This window comes from Heloderma suspectum, chromosome W (genome assembly GCF_057233095.1).
Source record: "Heloderma suspectum isolate Gila_16-S chromosome W, 16-S_ref, whole genome shotgun sequence".
Classification (NCBI taxonomy): Eukaryota; Metazoa; Chordata; class Lepidosauria; order Squamata; family Helodermatidae; genus Heloderma; species Heloderma suspectum.
Genome location: NC_139475.1, coordinates 28,816,407 through 28,839,954, shown reverse-complemented (window position 1 = coordinate 28,839,954; position 23,548 = coordinate 28,816,407). Strand labels below are relative to the sequence as shown.

General features: G+C 49.1%; 1 protein-coding gene across 9 annotated transcripts in view; it reads right to left on the bottom strand.

Moving 5' to 3' along the window:
• The window catches only part of LOC146333958 (transcriptional repressor p66-alpha-like), a 123,225-nt gene extending 112,890 nt beyond the window's left edge, over positions 1 to 10,335 (bottom strand). For 8 of the 9 annotated variants that reach the window (XR_014786435.1, XM_084825249.1, XM_084825258.1 and 5 more), the window contains exon 1: positions 10,061 to 10,264. The gene's annotated coding sequence lies outside the window, so the exon portion shown is untranslated. The other variant, XM_084825256.1, reaches the window with a different exon arrangement.
• Between the last annotated feature and the right edge of the window lie 13,213 nt (positions 10,336 to 23,548).

The following is a 23,548-nucleotide window of genomic DNA, read 5'->3' as shown; positions in this document are numbered from 1 at the left end:
AGTGAAAGGCCTTCCTGCTGGTCAGCCAATTCACCTCAATTTTGGCACAGAGGGGGCACTTCAGGAGGCGCCAACAGCAAGACTGTTGTCACTCTGGTTCAATTTTAGCCAAGATGCAAAGCACCATGGGCTCAGCTCACTCACCCACCTACGAAACAGTGGCTCAAGATTCCTGGCTCTACTTTACCAGGGCCACAAAATTGAAAAAAAAAACTGCATGTTTTCTGGACTCCAGAACATCCCAGCTTGTACTAGACAAGCCTTCCCCAACCTGATGCCCTCCAGATGTGTTGGATTGCAACTCCCATGATGCCCAGCCAGCATGCTGCAGTCCAACACAACTGTAGGGCACTAGATTGGGGAAAAGGGCACTAGACTCTCTTTATACTCCAACAGTGCTACTTTGAGGGCAGAAACAGATGTGGCAGCAGCCACTGTAAGCATCACAGCATGTACAAAAGCTCTTACAAAGGGAGTCAGGCTGTTTCTCATTGAACCCATCACCATACTAATTCTACATTCAATCGGGTGAACCTGTGCAGCAAGTTGTGCTTCTGCACAACAGGACATGCATGGAACACTTATGGAGCTGAGCGCTTTGCCTGTGGCTGCTGTTTGTTTTCAGACCAGCTCCAACCTAGAGGAAGTTAGTCTGGCCAAAGGCCTGCTGATAAATTGGGCTTTAAGCCACCAACACAGACCTGCCCACTCTTCCTTGCTACCCCATTTGACTGGAAGTCCTATCAAAAGCTCTGTGAAGCCACCTTCTCTCTTCCCAAAAATCCTACTACTTCTTTGAAGCCTTTGGATTGTTATTGCTCACCCCAGATCATAACTATGCTAAACACGTGTTAACTGCACTGATATGTAAATGCACTCCCTAGAAGCTTTCCATCACCTGCTTCAATTATCACCTCTCCTCCTGAAATTTAGTTTATAAGCTCTCTTGCTTGTAAAATGCCATGTACGTTGAATGAGCTAAAGAAACTGATAATAGCATCATAGAAAATAGCACTACCATGATTTTGTCACAACTATATTTCTTCAGATCAGAGTGAGAGATTCACAGAACTCTGACTTAGCCAGCAAGGGGGGGGGGGGGGGCAGGGGATATCACCTGGGTCATAGTTAGGAGGTGATGGGAAAAACCTTCTCCTTCAGTCCTTGGAGTCAGTGCTAGTTGGAGCAGACCAGGTGTGTCAAACCCCATTCAACCCAACGGCCAAATTCAATTTCAGAGAAGCTCTCAGGGGCCAATCATGGGTGGGGCCAAAGGCAAAAGGGGCAGGGACAAAACACCAGTATATTTTAGTTTAAAGCTCTTACTGCCAGTAACTAAGTCTGGGGGGGGGGGTACTTTAACCCTTTAGAATGGGGTAAAAAACACACAAAAGTATCACACAATACACAGTCAGGGGAAAGGGTCAGAGCCAACTGTGGAACTCTGGAGGATTAGATTTGGCCCATGGTTTTGAGATTCATCACCACTGGAGTAGATAATACTGGAATAGAACAGACAAGTAGTCTCACCTAGTACAAGGCAGTGTTTCTAGGATGAAAATCAAAGAGAAAGACACACAAGGAGGAAGGTGGGGCTGTATTTCTGTCATATGCTTTCCCAACCTAGCACCGTACAGAGGTTTTGGACTTCAATGCCCATCAGCCCCAGCCAGCAATGCCAGTGGTCAGGAATATTGGGAGTTGGTGTCCAAAACTCCCAGAGGGCACCAGGCTGGATAAGGCTGCTGTAGAGGCAAGCTATTACACAGCGCTAAATGTCCCAACACAAGAAGCACCTTGTCTCTTCAGCAGCACATGGAATGGAAGTGGAGAGTTTTAAAATGAAACCAGGCATGGTTCCCCATCCCGCCACACTTGGTTGGATTATGGCTACAGAGGACAACAAGCAGCAGTGGAGTTTCAGTTCTCAGATGAGACAGGAGTAATAAGGAATTGTGATGACGCCATTAAAAAAAAGACATGTGAGCTAGAGTAGAAGTTTCAATGCAATAAAGTTAACAACCTCTCTGGATTGGGGGTACTAGGCTATGTGTAGCTCCAAGAAGGATATCTAAGGATCAGGGGGAAGGTTCTGGAGGTTCTGGAAGTTCTCAGAGTTCCCTGATCCCCTTCACAAACCTCTTCCATGCCCATGAACACTCCAAATGTGCCAGCTTGCCCCTGCCCTCTAAGTACTGCACTTTTTAAAATAAAAGAACTATCTTAACATAGTTATGTATCAGCCCTTCCCCAACCCAGTTGGCTCCAGATGTGTTGGACTACAACTTCAACATGCCCACGCTGTCTGGGGATGATGGGATTTGTAGCTCAACACATTTGGAGGATGCTGGAGTGGGCAAGGCGGCCCTATGAGGAAAGATTACAACTTTGGCAGCTGTTTTGCTTGGAGAAGAGGTGAGTAAGGGGAAATATGATAGAGGTGTACAAAATGATACATGGCAGCTTTCCCAAACCAGTGCCCCCCAGATGTTTGGACTACAACTCCCATCAGGCCCAGTAAACACAAAAATGCTGGGATTTGTAGCCCAACACATCTGGAGGGCAACAGGATGGGGAAGGCCGAAATGTATTCTGAGTTAGTATTAACATCACTTCTGTCAAGTGGCAGTGGTTCAGACAAATTACTACGTATATCCAATTAAATTATCTGTAGAGCCGAGCTGAAATGGCTCATGGTTTTGGGGCTACTGTTTCCAGCTCTGCCACCCCCACCGCAAAAAAACACCCACCCCACCTGCCACCTCTGATGGTCATTTGTACACTGCTTGTCAGAAAAACAAAAACAAGATGCCCTCAAGGTGGTTCCATGAAAGTAACTGCCCTAACGACATTATCACATGGCCAGATCTGACTGGCTGCACATTACAGTGACATCAGCCTGCTTACCACACGATCCCTGACTGAGTAGGAGCAGCCACATGACTTCAGTCAGGAAGGAAGAAGTAGCAAGAGCGGGACCTAGAAAAACAATGGCCCCAAACAGGATTGGGGGGTGCATATTCACATGGCCTTCGGGGGGGGGGATTTCCTCCCCACCCCAAATCACTCCTTTCTGACCTGAAAACCAGAAGGGGAGAACATTCCACGGCACCCCTATTTACTAGCAGGGTTGTGAAATTCTAGTAATTGATTCAGCTTTGTAGCAAAGCTTCAGGGTTTTGTTTTCTGACCTGCACTGAGCCAAAGTTCTTCCTGGGACAGGATGGAGAACAATTACCACCCACATTTACCTTTCTGCCCCACAGTGACTTGGGAGTGTTCTAGAAGCCAGTCACAGCTTTGGGGGGGCGGGGAGAACAAACTGCACAATAAGACGATTGCAACACGTTCTACGCGGAGTTTGCTCTTGAAGGCTGCTCATACAAAACTGCAGTTAGTGCAAAACACAGTGCTGCCATTATTAGCTGGAACCGGATGCACAGAGTGTATCACGCCAGTTTTGATCTTTGGAAGAGCCACAGTTGCTGCCACTTCATTCCTGGGCACAACTTGAAGTGCTGGTTCTGACCTATAAGGCCCCAAATTGACGTGCTGGTTCCGATCTATAAGGCCCCAAATTGACCTTCTCCAACCTGGCGCCCTCCAGAAGTGTTGGGACTAAAAGCCCCATCATTCCCACCCAACACAGCCATCAACCATGCTGGCTGGGAATGATGGGGCCTGCAGCTCCAACACTTCTGGAGGGCGCCAGGTTGGGAATGTAAAGCACCACCTGTTCCTGCAAGAATCTCCCCAGTTATAGAGATCAGTCCCAGAAGCTCCACATACCCCCCACCTCTAAAGCAAAGTGGATCATGACTGGAGATAGGGGCCTCTTCAGTTCTTGGGGCATTCTGTCTTTCCCTCCCAGAGAAGTTCTCCTGGCATGTTCATTTCCTTTAAAACACCAAGCAAAAACATTTTTTAAGAAAGAAAACTTTGTGTTTAGCTCTCATCATGTGTTTTATACTGGATTTTGTTTTTAAACTGCCTTCATGTGGTTTGTCCTGCATAGATGTTACCATATTTTTATTCGTAAGCTGCCCCAAGAGCCATAGCTGGACAGCAGCCAATAAAGACTAGCAATGAATCAGTAGGGCATGCTCAAGAATGCTGTGGAGAAGAGTGGAGCTGTGCAGACCAGTGACTGGGGTGAAGTAGCATTGAAAATCAAATGCACCAGGTAGACACAAACCTCCTTCCCTGCACCTCCAGCAGTCAAGCCAACTCACCCCCAAGTGACTTCTTCAGGATCCAGATGTTAAAACAGTGAGTGTTGGAAAAGCGCTAGGTGAGCTATCCAGGGTTGAGATGTTTGCCAAAAATGTGCACACAAGATGCTGATGCAACACTGTGGCATGACTATGCAACATCCTCCTCTTTTTCCTTGCCCATCCCCACACCCAGTAGCCCGAGATGCAGAACTGGGGTGCAGGGGGGGGGCTCGCCTAATGCAGCGAAGCCAACATGCCCACTGGCATCTCAACCTTCCCTCAGTGAGGTGGCAATTGTCCCAGGGGCAGATGCCAGTTTGGTGTCCCGCTACCAGCCCCAAAGAGAGACAGAAGTCTGGAGTGCAGGAAACCAGTCTTAATAAGAGCTCCAAAGCATTGCTGATGTCGTCCTACCAAGCCCAACACTACCAGGAGGGGTTACCCCAACATAAAAGTAACTCTCAACCCATGGTTAATTAATATGTGGCATCTTCCCAGTGCTTTAAGAATATTCAGTTGGCTCCATAGGCATTCTCTCAGCAAGCCTTACAAAAAACCCATAAGGGAAGCCCGTACTGTCACCCCCCATAAAAAGACCAAGAGAGAGTGGAAATTATTATACTGTTGTTCTAGACTTTTCTCCACTGTAAGTCATCTTTCCTGCTGCTTGGGTGAGCTCTCCCTAACGTTGGGGACTGATCTTCCTTTTTCACCCCTAGCATTGGCCTATCAACTTTACCCATGTTTGATCTTAGGCTGAGCTTTATCCTGCCTTGGCCAAATGGAGCAAGCTTAATGGCGTTGCACAGTAGCTAAGAAGAATTTATTTTTTATTTATTTTTATTTCTTAAATTTCTTAATTGCCCATTTGGCCAGCCACCCAGCCACTCTGGGCAATGTACAACAGTACGAACAGTTTAAAATAATTACACATTAAAAAACATCGTACTTCTAAACATACCCTACCCCACCCCAAATGCCTGCCTGGGCAATCATGTTTTTAATGCGTGGCGGAAGCTCATTAAAGAGGGGGCATGGCGGAGTTCCCTAGGGAGGGAGTTCCACAGCGTGGGGGCCACCACAGAGAAGGCCCCCTCCCTCGTCCTCACCAGCCTAGCTGTCCTGGCTGATGGGACAGAGAGAAGGCCAGGCGAGGCTGGTCTCGTTGAGTGGCCTGTCTGGTGTTGCCGGAGCCGCTCCTTGAGGTAGGCTGGGCCGGGACCATATAGGGTTTTAAAGGTCAAAGCCAACACCTTGAACTTGGCCCGGAAAACAACTGGTAGCCAGTGCAGCTCCTTCAGCACCGGAGTGATGTGATCTCGCCGGCGGCTGCCTTTACTCAGGCGAGCCGCCGCGTTCTGCACCAGCTGCAGCTTCCGAACCCTCTTCAAGGGTAACCCCACGTAGCGCGCGCTACAGCAGTCTAGACGAGAGGAGACCAGGGCGTGTACCACCGACGGGAGCAGATGGCCGGGAAGGTAGGGGCGCAGGCGCCCTACCAGATGGCGTTGGTACGGCCCTGTTCCGCTCCCGGCTGACACCCGAGCCTCCATGGCCAGCTGGGAGTCCAAAATGACCCCCTGGTCTTCCAAGGGTAGCCGCACCCCACTCAACCCCAGGTCGACCTCCCCTTGTCTCCCACCAAAAGCACCTCGGTCTTGTCAGGGTTCAGCTTCAGCTTGTTCCTCCCCACCCAGCCGCTCACCGTCTCCAGACATTCGGACAGGGATTCCATGGCCAGCCCTGGTGAGGATTTGAACGAGGGGTAGAGCTGCGTGTCAGCCGCACGTGGATGACACCGCCCGCAGCCCAAACCTCCCGATGATCGCCCCCCGCGGCTTTACATAGATGCTAAACGGCATCGGGGAGAGGATGGAGCCCTGTGGCACCCCACACGTGCGCGGCCACGGGTCCGACACCTCCTCTCCCAGCGCTACCCTCTGCTACCTGCCGGAGAGGAAGGGCCGGAACCACCGCAATACGGTGTCTCCGATGCCCAGCCCCTCCAGGCGGTCCAGGAGGACGCCGTGGTCAACGGTACCAAAAGCCGCTGAGAGGTCGAGGAGAACGAGGAAGGCGCATCCGCCCCTATCCAGAGCCCTCCTCATATCATCCGCCAAGGCGACCAAGGCCGTTTCTGTCCCGTGCCCAGGCCTGAAGCCCGACTGAGGTGGGTCTAGATGATCGGCTTCTTCCAAGTGTGCCTTCAGCTGCATCGCCGCCACCCGCTCAGTCACCTTGCCCCAAATGGCAGCTTCGAGACCGGGCGAAAGTTGTTCAGAACTTGGGGATCCAGGGAGGGCTTCTTCAAGAGTGGTCTGAGCACTGCCTGCTTGAGGGCTGATGGCATCAGTCCCCGCTCAAGGGAGGCGTTCGCCACCGCCCGGATCCCCTCACCCAGCCTCTCCCTGCAGCTCATAATGAGCCAAGATGGCTCATAATGAGCCATAATGAGCCATAATGAACCAAGAGCCAGGCATCAAGGAAGCCGGCGGTCGGCCTTACAGATGACAGCACCCTGCCCGCTTCATCAGAAGGAAGAAGCTGGAACCGATCCCACACAACCGGTTTGCCACAGGCCGCCTCTCGCTCGCTAACTGTATCCATGGCGCACGGAGTAACACTCCTGATCCGACCAATTTTATCCGCAAAGTGCCTTGCCAAGGCCTCACAGGAGGCCTTGGAATGCTCCGGCGGTTCCGGAGCCGCTGGCCCGACCAGGCTCCGGACCACCTGGGACAGCCTCCTGGGACAGCACTCTGCGGACACGATGGAGGCGGCGTAAGAACCACTAAGCTCAGGATTAAATTAAAACACACACACACACCATTACAGTTTAAGAGCTACCGCAAGTCCATAGCTCAGAAGCGAAAGTAAAACCAATGCTTTTAACCCAACATTCTAAGCCTAGGTTTTTACCTCAAATTCTAAGGCTATAATCCTAGGCCCCTGAACATAAAGTTCCATCAAAATCCACTGGATGTACTTCCAGAGAAATGTGTTCAGGACCGTGTTCTAAAAGGGGATAGTCAACTGAGGTAGCCATACATACAAGAATGGAAGGAATTCCCTTACAGGCTCAGGCCAAAGTTCCCATCTATTTTGACACTTACTGCTTCTGAACACAAAGGTTTGCTTTTGAAATTTAGCATGGCTAACCACCATCAGCAAATGAATTTATCCAATCAACACATGAAAGTAAGCAGCCATCTGATGTTAGAAGTGCCATCCATACTGAAGGAATTGCTAGATCAGGTCTGAATTCCATTTAGCCCAGTATCCTGTTCTCAACAGCAGTCAGCCTGGGAAACTTATGAAGACAACAGCTCTCCCCTTTTGTTTGTTGCCAGCATATGATAAGTTTATAGCAGAGGTGGGTCTCCAGATGTTGCTGGACTTGAACTCCCCATTGGCCCCAGCCAGCATGGTTACTCATGATGGGTGGTGTAGCCCAGCAACATATGGAGGGCAATGGGCTCCCTACCTCTGAATTGTACACAACATGTACTCATCTCATGTGTGTGTGTGGGGGGGGGGGTGATCCACACAATCGCACTGCATACAAGCAAAGTCTACATACCACTCACTCTGCCTCACATTTTATCCCTTTGCTTACAGAAGGCCTGTTAATTTAAAATAAACTCAGATGGTACTAGGAAGCAGGGGGGAAATAAGCAGCAGGTGTTGCTGGATCTGTTCAGAAGACCACTTTCCAGGTGTGACAAGAGGGGGAATGTTTGATCACCTGAACTGACCCTTGGGTGTGTCCCCCTTCTGCAAGTATGACACCATTTGAGGTTTCTGCACTGTGAATAGATAAGAAGTTGGTGGTTTTTAAAAAAAGGACAGAACACCAGTCAGTTACTAGCAACTACCCATGTGTATACATATAAAGTGTGAAAGACTGTTAAGGCAGAGTGCTATGCATGTCTAGACAGAAAAAATGTCCTACAACTTCCAGCATTCCCCATACTGGCTGGGGAATGCTGGGAGTTGTAGGATATTCTTCTGTCTAAACATGCATAGGACTGTGCACTTAAGAACCTAAACTTGGGCACCTTTGCTTAGAATAAATTCCTGGGAATTGTGAGGGTATGATGCTAGAGAACAGAGTAGTTAACCACTCAGAATGCAAGGGCAACTATATTTGTCTCTAATATTCGGCATTCACAGATATACTGTCCCTGTACAGAGAGGTTTTACTTAGCTGTCAGAATTGATTGCTGTCAATATACATGCACTCCTCATGAGTATGTCTAATACTTTTTTTTCCAAAATGCCCTCTAAACTCTTCACATCTTGTGGCAGCAAACTCCATGAATTGATGATGTGCTGTTTGAAGACATAATGCCAATCCATTTCCTTGGGTGACCCATCAGAGTTCTAGTGTTGTGAGAGAGGGGTTTCACTATTCTGTTCATGATTTTCTGAACCCTTAAAAGAACTGTAGCAAGTGTATATTTGAGAAAGATTTGGAGGTACTGGGGCAGGGGTAAAGGAGGCAACTCCCCTATAAGCAGAAGACCAAATCTTTTCCATACTGGTGTAATTACTAAGCAACTGGTCAGGAAGGGGGAGGGAAGAGAAGAGAGAAAACGGATATCAAACCAAGTTCAATGGGATTGGTTTTTTTTAATGTCAGAGGGTCAAGAGGGGAACAACACAACTATCCTGGAAGGAAGATCCTGGGTCTACACATACCCAGGTAGAGGTGTGGCAAGATAGGGGAGAACCTCTGCAAGGCTGCATGGAGAAGCTCCCCCCCCCCTCCATTTTTTATTTAGGGAACCTCTGAAGAGAAAACAAAAATAATAATACAAGAGGATTGGGGGTGGAAGGAAGAGAAAGGGCTCTTATTCAGACGCCAAATTCTATCTGGCTGCCAACAGGGTTAAGTGCCAGGAGGAGAGAGATGTCGTTAAGGTTTTTTTTCACACACACCCTGCAAAAAAAAAAAAAACTACCTCCAGAAACTTCTCGCTCTATGGCCACCTCTAGAGAGGACGTGGCACACCCATTGTCCAAAGTTAGGAAAACATTTGGACCCACAGAACCCCCGACAGAAACAGCCGTAAAATCATATCCCGATTTAACAACACCCCCAAAACAGTCGGGTCAAATGGGGTACCATTTTCAAACCATGCATTGCAATACAATGGGTTCTCCCCCCACCCCCATCTTAACTCTTAAGAGCCTCCTTCCCAAGTCCGGAGGGTGGAGGAGGAAGAGGAAGCACGGCTAGGGAAGAAAACAAAAAGTGTGCTCTAACTGTCCGAGACAAGGTCTCTTCCCCCGCCCGGCGTTTATCAGCCGGCATTTGGACCCTAAGCCACGGTGGGGAGTCTGGATTTTGGAACAAGAAAAAAAAGTTTTTAGAAATGAAAGTATTGTCAAGCGGAGGGAGGGACCGAGGAGGGGGAAGCCACCTCCACAGCGTAGCTCCTGTTTCCTCTCTCTCCGCTCCTTTCATCCTCCATTAAACCAGAAAAAAAACAACTTTCTTGGGACTTCTTCGCTTACAAACGCACAGACACGAGCGGATAAGCGTTTCATTGCCAGCTACTCAGGACCTCCCCTCGCCGTTTGAGGTTTGGAAAACGATTGCGGGAAGCCCAAGAAGCAAATTCTAACCCCCTCCCCCGCCACCCCCTCGGTCGAGGAGATGGGGGGGCTCAGAGTAAAGATCTAACTTAGGGTGGCGAGAAAGGGACCCCCGACTCACCGATCCCCAGAGCCTGAAATTAGATGGGAGAGATTTATTGGGGGGAGGGGACGGAAGCCCAATTTCCACTGCCCCCCATCCTTCCCAGCCTCCTCAAAAATAACTTTTAAAGAAGTGCACTTACCGAGCTACTAGTTCCAAATCAAAAAGATAGATCCACTTTCAAGAGGCTTCTTTTTCCCCACCCCCACCACAATGGGGGTGGGGGGAGGGAAATGGGGGGTGGGGAGAAGAAAAAGCAGGCTCCTATCTTAAACCAGCCGGCTAGATTCCTCCTTCCCTTTCTATAACGCTGCCGCCCTCTCGCCCCCTCCTTTGCCAAACGCGTTTCTCACCCATGGAGTCGCTCGGAAGAGCATGCGCGCACAGCGCCTGCCCACTTCGGCTAGTTCCTTCCCCCTCCTCCGGTCAAGCTATTAATTCGCAAGACACTCCCCCCCCCCGCCCTCTACTTCGTGTAAAATGGAGCACCGGAAGGAAAAAAAAACACGTGCGCTAGGGACAGAACAGTTCAGCACCCGGGAAGGTTTGAAAGAGGACACCACGAGAAACCAGCCTGAAGATATGGGGGGAGGGGATGTGATGATGCAAAGCCCCCCTCCCCTTTTCTAACTCTCCTTTATGCGACTTTGGGGGCCTCGTGGAGGGAACGGACCAGCAAGGCTCACGCAGCGACCAAAGCCTATGTGTGGCCAGACAGGCACCAGGAGAGCGGGGAGAGCTACTTTCCACGTGTTGGGCGCGCAGCGACCGACCGAGAGAGGGGGGACGGCGTCTGCTACATCCGGTCGTGCGGTGCCTTCTGGAGGAGAAGCGTTGTTCCCGGAGAACAGTGCTTGTCTCTGGATGGGCTAGGAAAAGGAGGAGGGAACATATAACCCGCGCGGAACGCACAGCGGCCTAGCAACTAACGAGACCCATCGATGACGGCAGCTCGTGTCTGCTGAACGTTGCTTTCTGGAGTACGAATGGCTTTGCAGCGCTCCTCTTTATCTTATCAATTTCTTCTTTTAAAGCAGCACAATCCCTTGCGTGGGGATAAGCTTCCGGTGAAGCAAGCGTGACTGGAATTGGAATGACACGCCCTTTATTAGGACCAAGCACAACATCGCAAAGAAGCCACGAGCAAGGTTTAGGGGTTCTCCAGAACTCTTCATCAGGCTGGACCTGTAAAGCTTACCCGCTGCTTTGTAACATGTTGGTTGGTTGTAACAGCTGGAAAAAGAGCAGGAAAGGGCAACTCAAATGATCACGGGGCTGGAGCATGTCCCCTGTGAGGGAAGGTTGCAGCAGCTGGGCTTGTGTAGCTTGGAAGAACGGAGGGTCAGGGGAGACTTGACAGAGGTGTACAACATTATGCCTGGTGTGGAGAATGTGGAGAGGGAGACATTGTTCTCCCTCTCTCAAAATGCGAGAAGCCAGCGGGGTCGTCCCATGAAGCTGATGGGTGGGAGATGCAGGACAGGTAAAAGGACGTCCCCCTTCACGCAGCGCAGAGTTCAGCTGTGGAATTCGCTAGGCCAGGATGCAGTGATGGTGAGGAGGAAGCTGTGAAAGACTGGAAGGGCCTAGAAAATCAGGGGTTGCCAACTTCTCAACTGGCTCCTGTGCCCTTAAAAGCAGCTTGGTGATCTGTAGTCTTCAGCAAGTGGTGATGCTTATCTCCATGCCCTGGAAAGCTTCACCTTGCTGATTCTCCAGATCATGTTAGCCAAAGATTAGGTTAGATTGTCAGCCTGTGGGCAGGGGCTATCTCGTTTTACTGATTACAAATAAGCCACTCTGGAGACCTTTTTGGCAGAGGGACAGGATAAAAATACAAGCCAACCAGCCCCTGTGGGCGAACAGTATGAGGCTATCTCCAGTAGCTGGAGATGGACAAAGCACATTCACAGTTCTGCTGTGTTCATGCGCGGAAGTGCCTTGAAGTACTCAGGTCACTGATAACAGATACCATTGCGTATGTGCCAAGAGTCATGATGAGATCATCATGCCCAGGTGAGTAAGGTATTGCTGAGCACATGCTGTGTTACCTTTGCTGTGTTATCTTCATATGATTGGTTGTACATTGCTGCCAGATGTTGCTATTGGCTGTGTAACCCTTGCATGGAGGCTGCCTAGAAGGCGGAACCACCCCACCCAGAGGCCGCCTCTTATGTGTATGTATGTGTGTGCCACCACTTTGGAGTCGTTGTTCTTCTCTCAGGAGAGCAACCTCACACATGAAGGAAGTGCTGTACCAAATCCTCCAAACACGTGTGACCTCCGGCCTTTTGGACCACAATTTCCCCGACAGCAGCCACCAATTTGGATGCCTTTAAAAGGGGCTTGGACAAATTCCTCTAGGGAAAGGCTGTCCATGGCTACCGGTCCTGAGGGCTCTGTGCCACCTCCAGTACCAGAGGCAGTGACCCTGTGTACACCAGTTGCTGGTGAACATGGGCGGGAGGGTGCTGTTGCACTCATGCCCTGCTTTGGGTTCCTGGTCGACAGCTGGCTGGCCACTGTGAGAACAGAATGCTGGACTGGATGGCCCCATGGTCTGATCCAGCAGGGCTCTTCTTATGTAACAGGACAACTTGTGACCCTCCAGATGTTTTGGCCTACACTTTCCATCAGCCATAGCCAAGGATGGGAGTTGTAGGCCAAAACATTTGAAGGGCCACCAGTTGCCCGCCACACACATGCGCACACACACACACGCGCACACACACACACACTCCCCCCGCCCCCCAATGGAGCCAACAAGGCCACCTACCAGTTTTGTGAGATTGGAATGGAACTTTAATTCTGCAAGTTGAAAGGCAGGGGTATAAATTCCCCAAGTGAAGCAGCAGCATAGGATCACCCAGAGGGGACAGCAGTTCTTGGCATGGGAAGACAGAGCCATTGGAAGCGGTGGGCCTTACTTCAGAGAAGGGCTACAATCCTGCACCCACTTAATTGGGAGTAAGTGCCACAGGGGACTTGATGGGACTTACCCTGGTGAGTATCCATGTAGGATTGTGGCCTACTTCCTCTCAGGTAAAACCAGAACACAATTGGGTTCCAATGGGATGCCCATGCTGACCTAGGAGCAAGTCCCATTAAAATCATTGCACCTTATTTCAAAGTGAACATGCATAGGATTGAGTTGAGAAACTGACATTCTGATGATGCTTTCTTGGAAGTGAATGCCATTGTTTAAGACATCCTTCTCCAAGCAGGCACCCTCCAGATGTGTTGGACTACAACTCCCAGCATCCCCAGCCAACACATCTGGAGAGTGCAAGGTCAGGGAAAGCTGGTTTAAGATCATTATTGCATCAAGGGATAATTTAATAATAATACCTAACGTTTGTGGAGTGCTTTCAAGTGTTCAATGCACTATCTAGTTGAAATCCTTACAACAACCCTGAAAGGTAAGTCATTATTAAAATTATTATCTCCCTTATCACAGATGGGGGGAGGCTCAGAGTGAGTGGCTTGCCTAAGATCACCTATAGTAAGTTCCCTGCAGAAGCAAGATTTGAACTGGGGACTTCTTGATTCATAGTTCAGTCTTTTAGCCACTGTGCTACACTGGTTCTCACAATCTTACAGGGCTCTGCTCAGAAGTCAGTCCCTTTTCTTTTCCTTCCCCAGTAGAACTTACCTTGAACAACTGCAACTTTAATTGTAGCCTCAGCATTTAATAGGCTAACCCATCGGAAGCATCCTTCTCTTCTTCATCTCCTAACCATGTATTATATATGTATTGTTTTTCTATCTACCAGGAGTCTCAACTGATGAACATTTAAAAACAAAACAAAACAGGATAAAACCAACATTCTTTAAAACAGGCCAAAACAACTGTAAAAGCCAAAGACCTATCAAAACAATATAGTTTTCACTTCATATCTAAAACCCAATACGGAAGGAGCCATATTGCTCCCAGTGGAGGTCAGACTGGTGAGTTTGCTCTCTGTGTGTGCATGTGTAAGTATAAGAAAGATTCCTTTCAACTGGGTATTCTGTTTCTTATTGGACTATGGTTTTATTAAAGCCATTAGCCATAAAAAGGTGTCCCCAACCAGTCGTGTCCGACTCTAGGGTGCGGTGCTCATCCCCGTTTCTAAGCTGAAGAGCCAGCGCTGTCCAAAGACGCTTCCGTGGTCATGTGGCCGGCATGACTGAACACCGAGGTGCACGGAACGCTGTTACCTTTCCCACCGAGGCGGTACCTATTTATCTACTTGCAATTTCTTGCTTTCGAACTGCTAAAACAGCATAGGATAGAAATGGAAGTAAACTTACTAAATTACAGAGGTTTCTTACATTTGCAATGCATTAGATCATCTTTCTGTGTTCACATTTTGTAAAATAAGGTCATTTTATTCAAAAGCATCCCTTGAGGGGAATGCAAGCATATCAGGAGGGGAATAAAATTCTGTGGGTTGTAGCCAGTGTGAGTCCTACTTAGAGTAAACCCATTGAAACAAATGGGAATTAAGTGAGATGAACAGTGGATACGATCCAGTGTGTTTGTGTGCACAACTTCTCTGTGAACCTGCTAAAAATGTTGTGACACAGCAAATACAAAAGAAGCAGCTTCCCCTTTGAGGAACGGGGCAAAGTGGGGTGTGTGTCCGTCCCCATTTCATTTGATCCAAGGGGTGATATGATGACTTTGGGGATAGGAGGGTGAAGAATAAAAGGGGAAAGAGGTTTTCCTGAAATGATGCTTTGTGTAGGCTCTAAAGGGCCAGTGTATACATGCAGCATAATCAAGTAACAACTCTCTTCCAGGACTTTAGTAGCACACAGGTGGGTAAATCTAATGTTTGAATGCTTTGCCATGGGTATGTGGGAGGTGGAAGCCTAGCATTTAAGGGGCGGGGGGGAGACATGCTTCTTGTCATGCTCTCTTTCTAAATGTAGGGAGTTTTCTCCCCTACAAAGGAAGTGTTCAAACATGCACACACCCCTACAGATTGAAGAGATAAAAGCCTACAGAGGCCCAAAGTCCAGCGGTAGAGCTTCTACTTTGAATGCAGAAGGTCCCAGGTTCAATTGCTGGCATCTCCATTTTAAAAATCTGTTAGCAGGTGATGGGGTAAGACCCTCTCCTTGCCGGAGACCGCAGAAAGCTGCTGCCGGAATAAGAGTGGGCTAGACAGACAAATAGTCTGACCTGGCATAATGCCCTCCTGTGTTCTACTGGTTTCTGCTAAATGTACAAACTGGGCTTAGCAGTGCTGAGAAGGGCAGTGTGGCTCCAACCCTCTTGCGCTCCCCCCCAATCCCTAAGAGAAGAGCATTGGACCAAAAACAGGTGCCGGATTATCCTTGAGGCTTTTGGAAGAGCTCTCTACTTGTGCACACTCTGTGCCAATCAAATTGTTGCCCACAAACAGGCACTCGTGGGTGCTGGTGGCACCACAACAAAGCTTGTCCAGATTCCTCCTCCTCCACACCAAATCCAAAGGTGAAGAAATCCCTGTCCCGCTTTGCGTTGGTTGTCTCAGAGAAAGGAGACAGATGTATATAAATGGTGGAAGTCAAATTAAACATGGGGCCCAGGTTGCTGCTGAGGGTGAAAGTCAGGGCCCTGGGAATGAAGGGACTAAAGCAACCTTCCCCAAGTGGCTGCCCTCCAGCTGTAGGAGTTGCAGCCCCTACACATCTGGAGGGCACCCAGGTGGGAAGGCTGGACTAAAGACTATTGGGTGATGTCAGTAGGTACATCAGCAGAGACCTGCTGGATCAGACCCAAGGTCCACCTAGTCCAGCATTCTGTTCACAGTGGCCAACCAGCTGCCCACGGGAAACCCACAAGTGGGTCACAAGTGCAACAGGTATAGGAGGGTCTGTAGTTCAATGTGTGTAAAACCTGTTTTGTATGCAGGAGTTAACTGGCATCTCCAGTTAAAAACAGGTCTTGCATAGCAGGGCTGGGGAAAAACAGGCCAAGGAGAACAAATGCCAGTCAGGGCAGGCAATATTGGACTAGATCAGGCAACATATGTTGCTCTCCATATTTTTTGGACTACAGCTCCCATCAGCCACAGGCAGCATGGCCAAGGATTATGGGAATTACCTTCCAGATGTTTTGAATGGCATCTGGACTAGATGGGCCAATGGTCTGACTCTGCTTAAGCAAGGCATCTTCTGTTTAAAAGGCGTCAAACTAATGTAACCCAGACCTCTGACAGCCGAAGAAACTTTTACTGTTAGTACCGCTCCGCCAGAATAGTTTTACAGTGTCCAAGAGCTAGAACTGCTTGCCCTCAGAGGAGTCTACTCAGGGTGTCTCTGACTGTCATTATCTTGAACTTGCCTCCTAATAGGAAAGGATCAAGCCGAAAGTAGTGACTCACACAGGGATGCAAGATGCACCCTCCTCTGAGAGCTAGGGAGTTATGCCGCATCTCTGCAGCAGGACTGAGCAATTGAATGCTCAGGTCTAGCCTCGTGCAGAGACAGGATTCCTGCAGTTGCTGACTGGAAGGAAGGAGGGCTGGAGGAGTTAATCAGGCAGAGATACAGTGAGCAGCCTTCTCTTTTGGGGTGGAGGGATCCTTCAGGTGCAGAGTAGACTTCAATGTTTTAATTCTGGGTTTCTTTCTTCAGCAACTTTTAAAGTATTTATTAAAATTACTTTTTTATTAAAAAGTTATTAACCTTATTGACTCCTTTCACTCCTGCTGCCCTCACTCTCTCCAGTTTGTCACAATAAGCTTTCAAAGCTAACACCAAATGCAAGAGCTGTGCTTAAAACACACACACACACACACACACACACCCCCCAACCACACAACTATCCTATGGCGAACATGTTAAAGGCAGAGTGCAACACAGACCAGTGGCATTATCTGAGCTTTGCAAGGACTGCCAGCATTCCAAAGTCTTTTAATTTATTCATTCATTAATTTATTTCTATACCGCCCAATAGCCAAAGCTCTCTGGGCGGTTCACAAAAACTAAAACCAAACACACATTAAAACAATTTAAAATATATAGAACATCAAAACCACAATATAACAATACAACCACAATAAAATCTAGCAGCAGTGCAGGAGTTTAAAATACAGATTTAAAACAGCAAAGATAAAAATTTAGAAAGCTAAAATGCCTGGGAAAATAAAAAGGTCTTCACCTGGCACCGAAAGGAATACAATGTAGGCGCCAGGCGAACCTCACTAGGGAGCTCATTCCAGAGCCGGGGTGCCACAACAGAAAAAGCCCTCCTCCTAGTAGCCACCCGCCTAGCTTCCTTTGGCAGGGGCTCACGGAGGAGGGCCGCTGATGATGATCTTAAGGTCCGGGCAGGCACATATGGGAGGAGGCGATCCTTCAGGTAACCTGGCCCCAAGCCGTTCAGGGCTTTGAATGTTAACACCAGCACTTTGAATCGGGCCCGGAAATGGACTGGCAGCCAGTGCAGCTGGAAAAGTACTGGCGTAATATGAGCTCGCAGGCCAGTCCCTGTTAACAATCTTGCTGCCCTATTTTGGACCAACTGAAGTTTCCGGACCGTTTTCAAAGGCAGCCCCACGTATAACGCATTGCAGTAATCCAGACGAGAAGTTATCAAAGCATGGATAACTGTAGCTAGGCTCTCTCTGTCCAGATAAGGGCGCAGTTGGTATACCAGCCTAAGCTGATAAAAAGTGCTCCGTGCCACTGAGTTCACCTGTGCCTCAAGTGACAGTTCTGGATCCAGGAGCACCCCCAAACTACGAACCTGATCCTTTAGGGGGAGTGCAACCCCCTCCAGAACAGGTTGAACATCACCTAGCCGGGCAGACGAACCACCCACTAACAGTACCTCCGTCTCGTCTGGATTGAGTTTCAGTTTATTAGCCCTCATCCAGTCCATTACCATGCCCAGGCCCTGATTCAGAACAGCCACTGCCTCACCTTGGTTTGATGAGAAAGAGAGGTAGAGCTGGGTGTCATCTGCATATTGATGGCGCCTCAGCCCACACCTCCGGATAACCTCCCCCAGCGGTTTCATGTAGATGTTAAACAACATGGGGGATAAAACAGAGCCCTGTGGAACCCCATGGCACAACTGCCAAGGCACAGAGCAATAATCCCCCAGCGCCACCTTCTGGAATCGGCCATCCAAGTAGCAGCAGATCCACTGTATTGCAGTGCCTCCAACTCCCAACCCAGACAACCTATCCAGAAGGATACCATGGTCAATGGTATCGAAAACCGCTGAGAGGTCCAGAAGAATCAACAGGGTCCCTCTCCCGGCAGAGGTCATCCCACAGGGCGACCAAGGCAGTTTCCATTCCAAAACCAGGCCTGAAGCCCGATTGAAATGGATCTAGATAATCCGTTTCATTCCACAGTGCCTGGAGCTGTCCTGCAACCACCCGCTCAAGCACCTTGCCCAGGAAGGGGATGTTGGCCACTGGCCTATAATTATTAACATCCTCTGGGTCCAGGTTAGGCTTTTTCAGGAGTGGTCTAATTACCGCCTCTTTTAAAGAGGCTGGCACCACTCCCTCTCTCAAGGAGGAATTTACAACCTCCTGGACCCAGCCGGACAACCCCTCCTTGTCTGATGTAAGAAGCCACGAAGGGCAAGGGTCAAGCACACAAGCGGTCGATCGGACTTGGCCAAGCACCTTGTCCGCATCCTCAGGCCTCAGTAACTGAAACTCATCCAATAAAACTGGACCAGACGGTGCTCTGGATGCCTCTACCAATGGAACTGCATTAATGGTGGTGTCCAATTCATGACGAATCTGAGCGACTTTATCCTCAAAGTGCTGTGCAAACTTGTCACAGTGTGCTACCGAGGGTTCCACTGTCTCTCTCCCTGGCCCAGAATGTAACAGGCCATGAACCACTCGGAAAAGCTCCGCTGGACGACACTGAGAAGATGCAATGCTGGTGGAAAAGAGCTGCCTCTTTGCCACCCTCACCACCACAGAGCAGGCTCGATAGTGGGCTCTTACTTGTGTTCGGTCAGACTCAGCACGAGTTTTCCTCCACCTGCGTTCTAGCCGTCTCCCCTCTTGCTTCATTGCCCTCAGCTCAGGTGTATACCAAGGAGCTGGCCGGGCTCTGCTCAGAGGGAGAGGGCGCTTGGGCGCGATCGTGTCACCCGCGCGAGTCATCTCTGCATTCCACAGAGCGACCTGGGCTTCGGCAGGAGCACCAGCCATACCAGCAGGAAACCCCCCAGAGCCCTCTTGAATCCATCGGAATCCATTAGCCCCCAGGGGCGGACCGTTTTAATAGGTCCCCCACCCTTGCGGAGGGGGAAGGCCGCCAGGAGTCTAAACCTCAGCAGGAAGTGATCTGACCAAGACAAAGGGACAGATGTTGATTCCTCCACTTTCAGATCACCATCCTCCTGCCCAGTCGAGGAAACCAGATCAAGCGTGTGTCCTTTTACTTGCATTGGGCCGATGACATGTTGGGACAGCCCCATGGTTGTCATGGCGGCCATGAAGTCCTGAGCCGCCCCGGATACAGCGGCCTCGGCATGGAAGTTGAGATCCCCCAGGACCATCATCCTAGGGGTCCTCAACACCAAGTCCGAGACCACCTCCATCAGCTCAGGCAGGGAGTCTGACGGGCAGCGGGGTGGGCAGTACACCAACAGAATCCCTAATCTGTCCTGGGTACCCAACACAAAGTACAAACACTCAAGATCTGCACTTGAATGAGCAGGAAGCCTGGAGAGGGAGACTGAATTCCTATAGACCACGGCAACCCCCCCTCCCCGACCCTCCAGTCGGTGTTGGTGCTGCACCGAGTACCCAGGAGGGCACAGCTGGGAGAGAGTGACCCCTCCCACTTCCCCCACCCAGGTCTCAGTAATACATGCCACGTCAGCCCCCTCATCCACAATCAAATCATGGATGAGGGAGATTTTAGTTTGGGCCGACCTGGCATTCAGCAGCAGCACCACCGGACCCGAGGGCAGACTGGTAAGGCTGCCAGGAGCCATCAGGTTGGGGGAAGAACCAGAAGAGGGGACAGCTGTAAGGTGTCCAGCCCCTCTTCTCCTCAGCTGGCCTGTTGATCCCCCAGCGCCATACCTCCCCCTGCCCGTGACCACAGTTATGGTGGCACCTCCCCCACCCCCTGAGTTGCCCAGTAGTCCTCCCAGGCACATATTAAAATGTTAGGGTATAAAATGCTTAACAGTTTAAAAGAATATAAAAGAGAACAGCACCTAAGAAGGAGCAGATAAAGTCCATGTTTGCCCCTTTCTCCCTGGTCTTTAAAGCTGCTGCCCTCTGCTGCTGCTATTTGCTGCTGGTATTGTGGCTGCTGGTATCTCTGGAGAGGCAGGTGGGTGGGTCTTCAGATCCTACGTGACTCCAAGTGCGACGCTAAGTGCGCACTTAGCGTCGCACTTGGCGCAACGCCGAGGCGCTGCCTCTGGCAGCCTTAAGTACCTGTGGCGGGGGCAGAAGCAGGCTCAGGCTCCACCCGGTGCAGCTGCTGGCTGGTCCTCCTTCCCCAGGTTCCTTCCCGAGTGTTTTAAGTGTTGTCACATCCTGGGGTGTGTCCCTCAGGCAGCCTTCCCCACCCCGGTACCCTGCAGACGTGTTGGACTATGACTCCCATAATCCCCCAGCCAGCTATTATGGGATTTGTAGTCCACCTCTGCAGAGCACCAGGTTGGGGAAGACTGCCTGAAAGTGACACCATGTTTGGAGATGGAGGGCATCAGCTGTGTTGCACTACTTACACTCCCCTGTGGGTTGGCAATAGCAAAGCGGGTCTGGAGGAAAAGGCAATTCTGCAATCTTTTCACCTAGGAAATGGAACAGAGGCAGTTTTTTTTTTTTTTAAGAAAATGGTTTTGCTAGAAGAGTACTAGACCAGCCAGCTTCCTTGAAGCTGAAGTTATTAACAGGAAGATGTCCTATATATGTCATACACATCTGCTACTGAAGGCATTGTCCAGTCTATGCCTTTCAGTCAGAGGGATTCAGTGTAAATAGAGATTGGACTGGTTCACACATAATGACAACCCAGAGTATGGGTTGTCATTAAAATCTGAGTTGTTCCATCATGGTTGTCGTTAAACCCTGCGCTATGGTTTAACTATAGGTTGTTAACCACAAACCACTCATCCATCTCTACACTGTTGCTACTTTCCCCATGCTTCAACCACCTTGGGGATGCCAAGATATTCCTGTGCCCCAGTTATGGAACAAGGTTTACATTAAATGGTCTTTTTTTCCCCTCGCCAATCAAAACGGCATACAACTTCTGGCTGTAATAGCCCCTTCTTTAAGGGCCTGTCTTGAAAGAACTCACTGGACACATTAATATTCAGGAAAGCAGGTGATGTAACCCTTGCTGTTTCTATCACCGCTGTCCTTAGCCATAACCTAAAGGGAAAACCATTTTGTATTTTTTTATTAGCATTCCATTAAGGCAGTCAACTCAGGAGGCACAGTTTCTACTTCGAAGGCTTTGAAATAATAGTAATAGTTGATGCTTGTGAAAATGCACACTCATAAATCATGACTTGTGGCCATACCTCAGCATTGCACAATAAGCTTAGTGTAGTTTATTCAGTCTGTTTCATCTGAGACAGTCTTTTGTACACGCATTTGCAGAAGCCTCTCGAGTCTGTGCATGTGTATTTCCCCCTCTGCCATCTTGAATAAAATTGGTCATAATCAGTGTTTAGAAATTACCTGTAGGTTACATAGCTTTGTCACTGCACAGTGTCGGTAACTAGCCTTTCATTCTGACAGCAGCTGGTCAGGAATTGCTCCCACATGCAGTGAGGGTGCCAATGAATGTATGAAACTGCCATGCACTGAGTCACACTACTGGTCCATCTTGCCAATAATGATTTCCTCAAACCACCAAGGCCTCTCTAAGGTCTTGCTTAGCCATGCTACCTGAAATTGAACCTTAAACCTTCTGCACACAAAGCCTGTGATCTTCCAGAGAGCTATGGCTGCTCTCCATGAGGACCCCCTCAGTAGGTTTAGCCTCCATTGCAAAATGTATCTCCAATTATATTGCTTCGCCTTCCTCGCCATTCACCTTTCTAGGAGAAAATACATATTTGGGGTAGGAACTAGTCCTGCTTCTGGGCCCCCCTAGTGGTTGCCTGACCCCAGACTCCTCAAAAGGGCTCCAGATTGCTACCAATATGTAGTGTCAGCAGTAACAGAGCCTAGATCAGAGTTCATTCCTTATGTGCCTGAGAAGATGAGGGTGTCTAGAACAGGGGTGGGGAACATGTGGCCCTCCAGATGTTGATGGACCGCAAGTCCATCATCCCTCACTACTGGATATGCTGGCAGGGCTGATGGGAGTTGCAGTCCAACAACATCAGGGTCACATGTTCCTCACCCCTCATCTAGAAAAACAGAAAACCTGGTACTATTCACACGGGAGAAAGTTAACAGAGCCCTTTGCCTGTGTCTCAAAAGGGTTGCCCAAACTGCATAGTTAGGGGAGGCCTCTGCAATTTACTCTGAGAAGCAAGGGGTTAAAGATCCCTTTGCCTGCCTGGATTCATGTGGGACTTGGGAGGGAATCAGTGGCTGGAGCAGCTGTTGGTGTCTCCTTAGCCCTTCCTCAAATTCAAAATATAGGTTAAGAGGATCAGTTGCCTTCTAGGATCCAGCATTCAACCATCTCTCTGCCATACATTCCATCTGACAATCCTACAGCCTCATGAAATCCAGAGGTTGCACTGATAAGCGGCTCACAACACAAGAACTGCAATACAAAAACAAGAATGCCTATCAATATATCACTTCCAATAATTCATCATTGAAATAACAAACAACCCATACAACTTTTGAAGGCACTGCATGGAAATCACTGGTGTAGGGAATCCTAACCACCACCACCCGGCAGGTTCCTCCCCCCTCAGCTGTCACCACTAGCACCCATTCTAGTAGGCCATGATGAAGGAGATGAGAGGGGGAAAGACTTGCTTTTTTCCTCTTCCCTCCTTGTGTGTTGTGTCTGTGTAGAGCCTAGGACTTTGATTGTACACCTGTGGGCAGGGACCATCTTGTTTAACTGATTGTAAGCCATTCTGGGAGCCTTTGGGGCTGAGGAGTGGGATGTAAATACTTTAAATAAAAATTAGAAATATGGTTTTTTAAAACCAACCATTTAAAGACTATTATTTCTTCATGGGGAATTGAAGAAATAGCCCTCAGCTATAAAACATAAGGGGCTGCTCAACTCTTAAGCAAAGCTGCTTAGCATAACCAGTTCAAGGGGATGTTGAGGAAGCAGAAAAGCTTGCTTTGAATGACAAGGAGAAGAGCCAACCTATGTTGAATAAATATGTCTGTATATATGAGAGGATGAGAGAGAGTGAAGGGGGGGGGGAGACCTGCTGGCCCCAAAGCAACATTTCTACACCTGCAATTAAAAACAATTCATTAGTTTTCAGAGCTGCTGAACAAGAGTTGAACAGAAGCACCTTGCCGAATTAATTCTGGATAGGGGTGAAAGTTCGCAGCATGATCCATAGAAACTAGGAGGTATAGGTCAGCTCCTCCCTTCACACACACCAAAAAGCTTTCACAGTTGATAGCTTTGGGGGCAAATCAGTTGTCTTTCAGCCTCATTTCCATTTGTCAAGTGGGAATAATAAAAATGCCTTGCAAATAAGTCACTAGCCCAC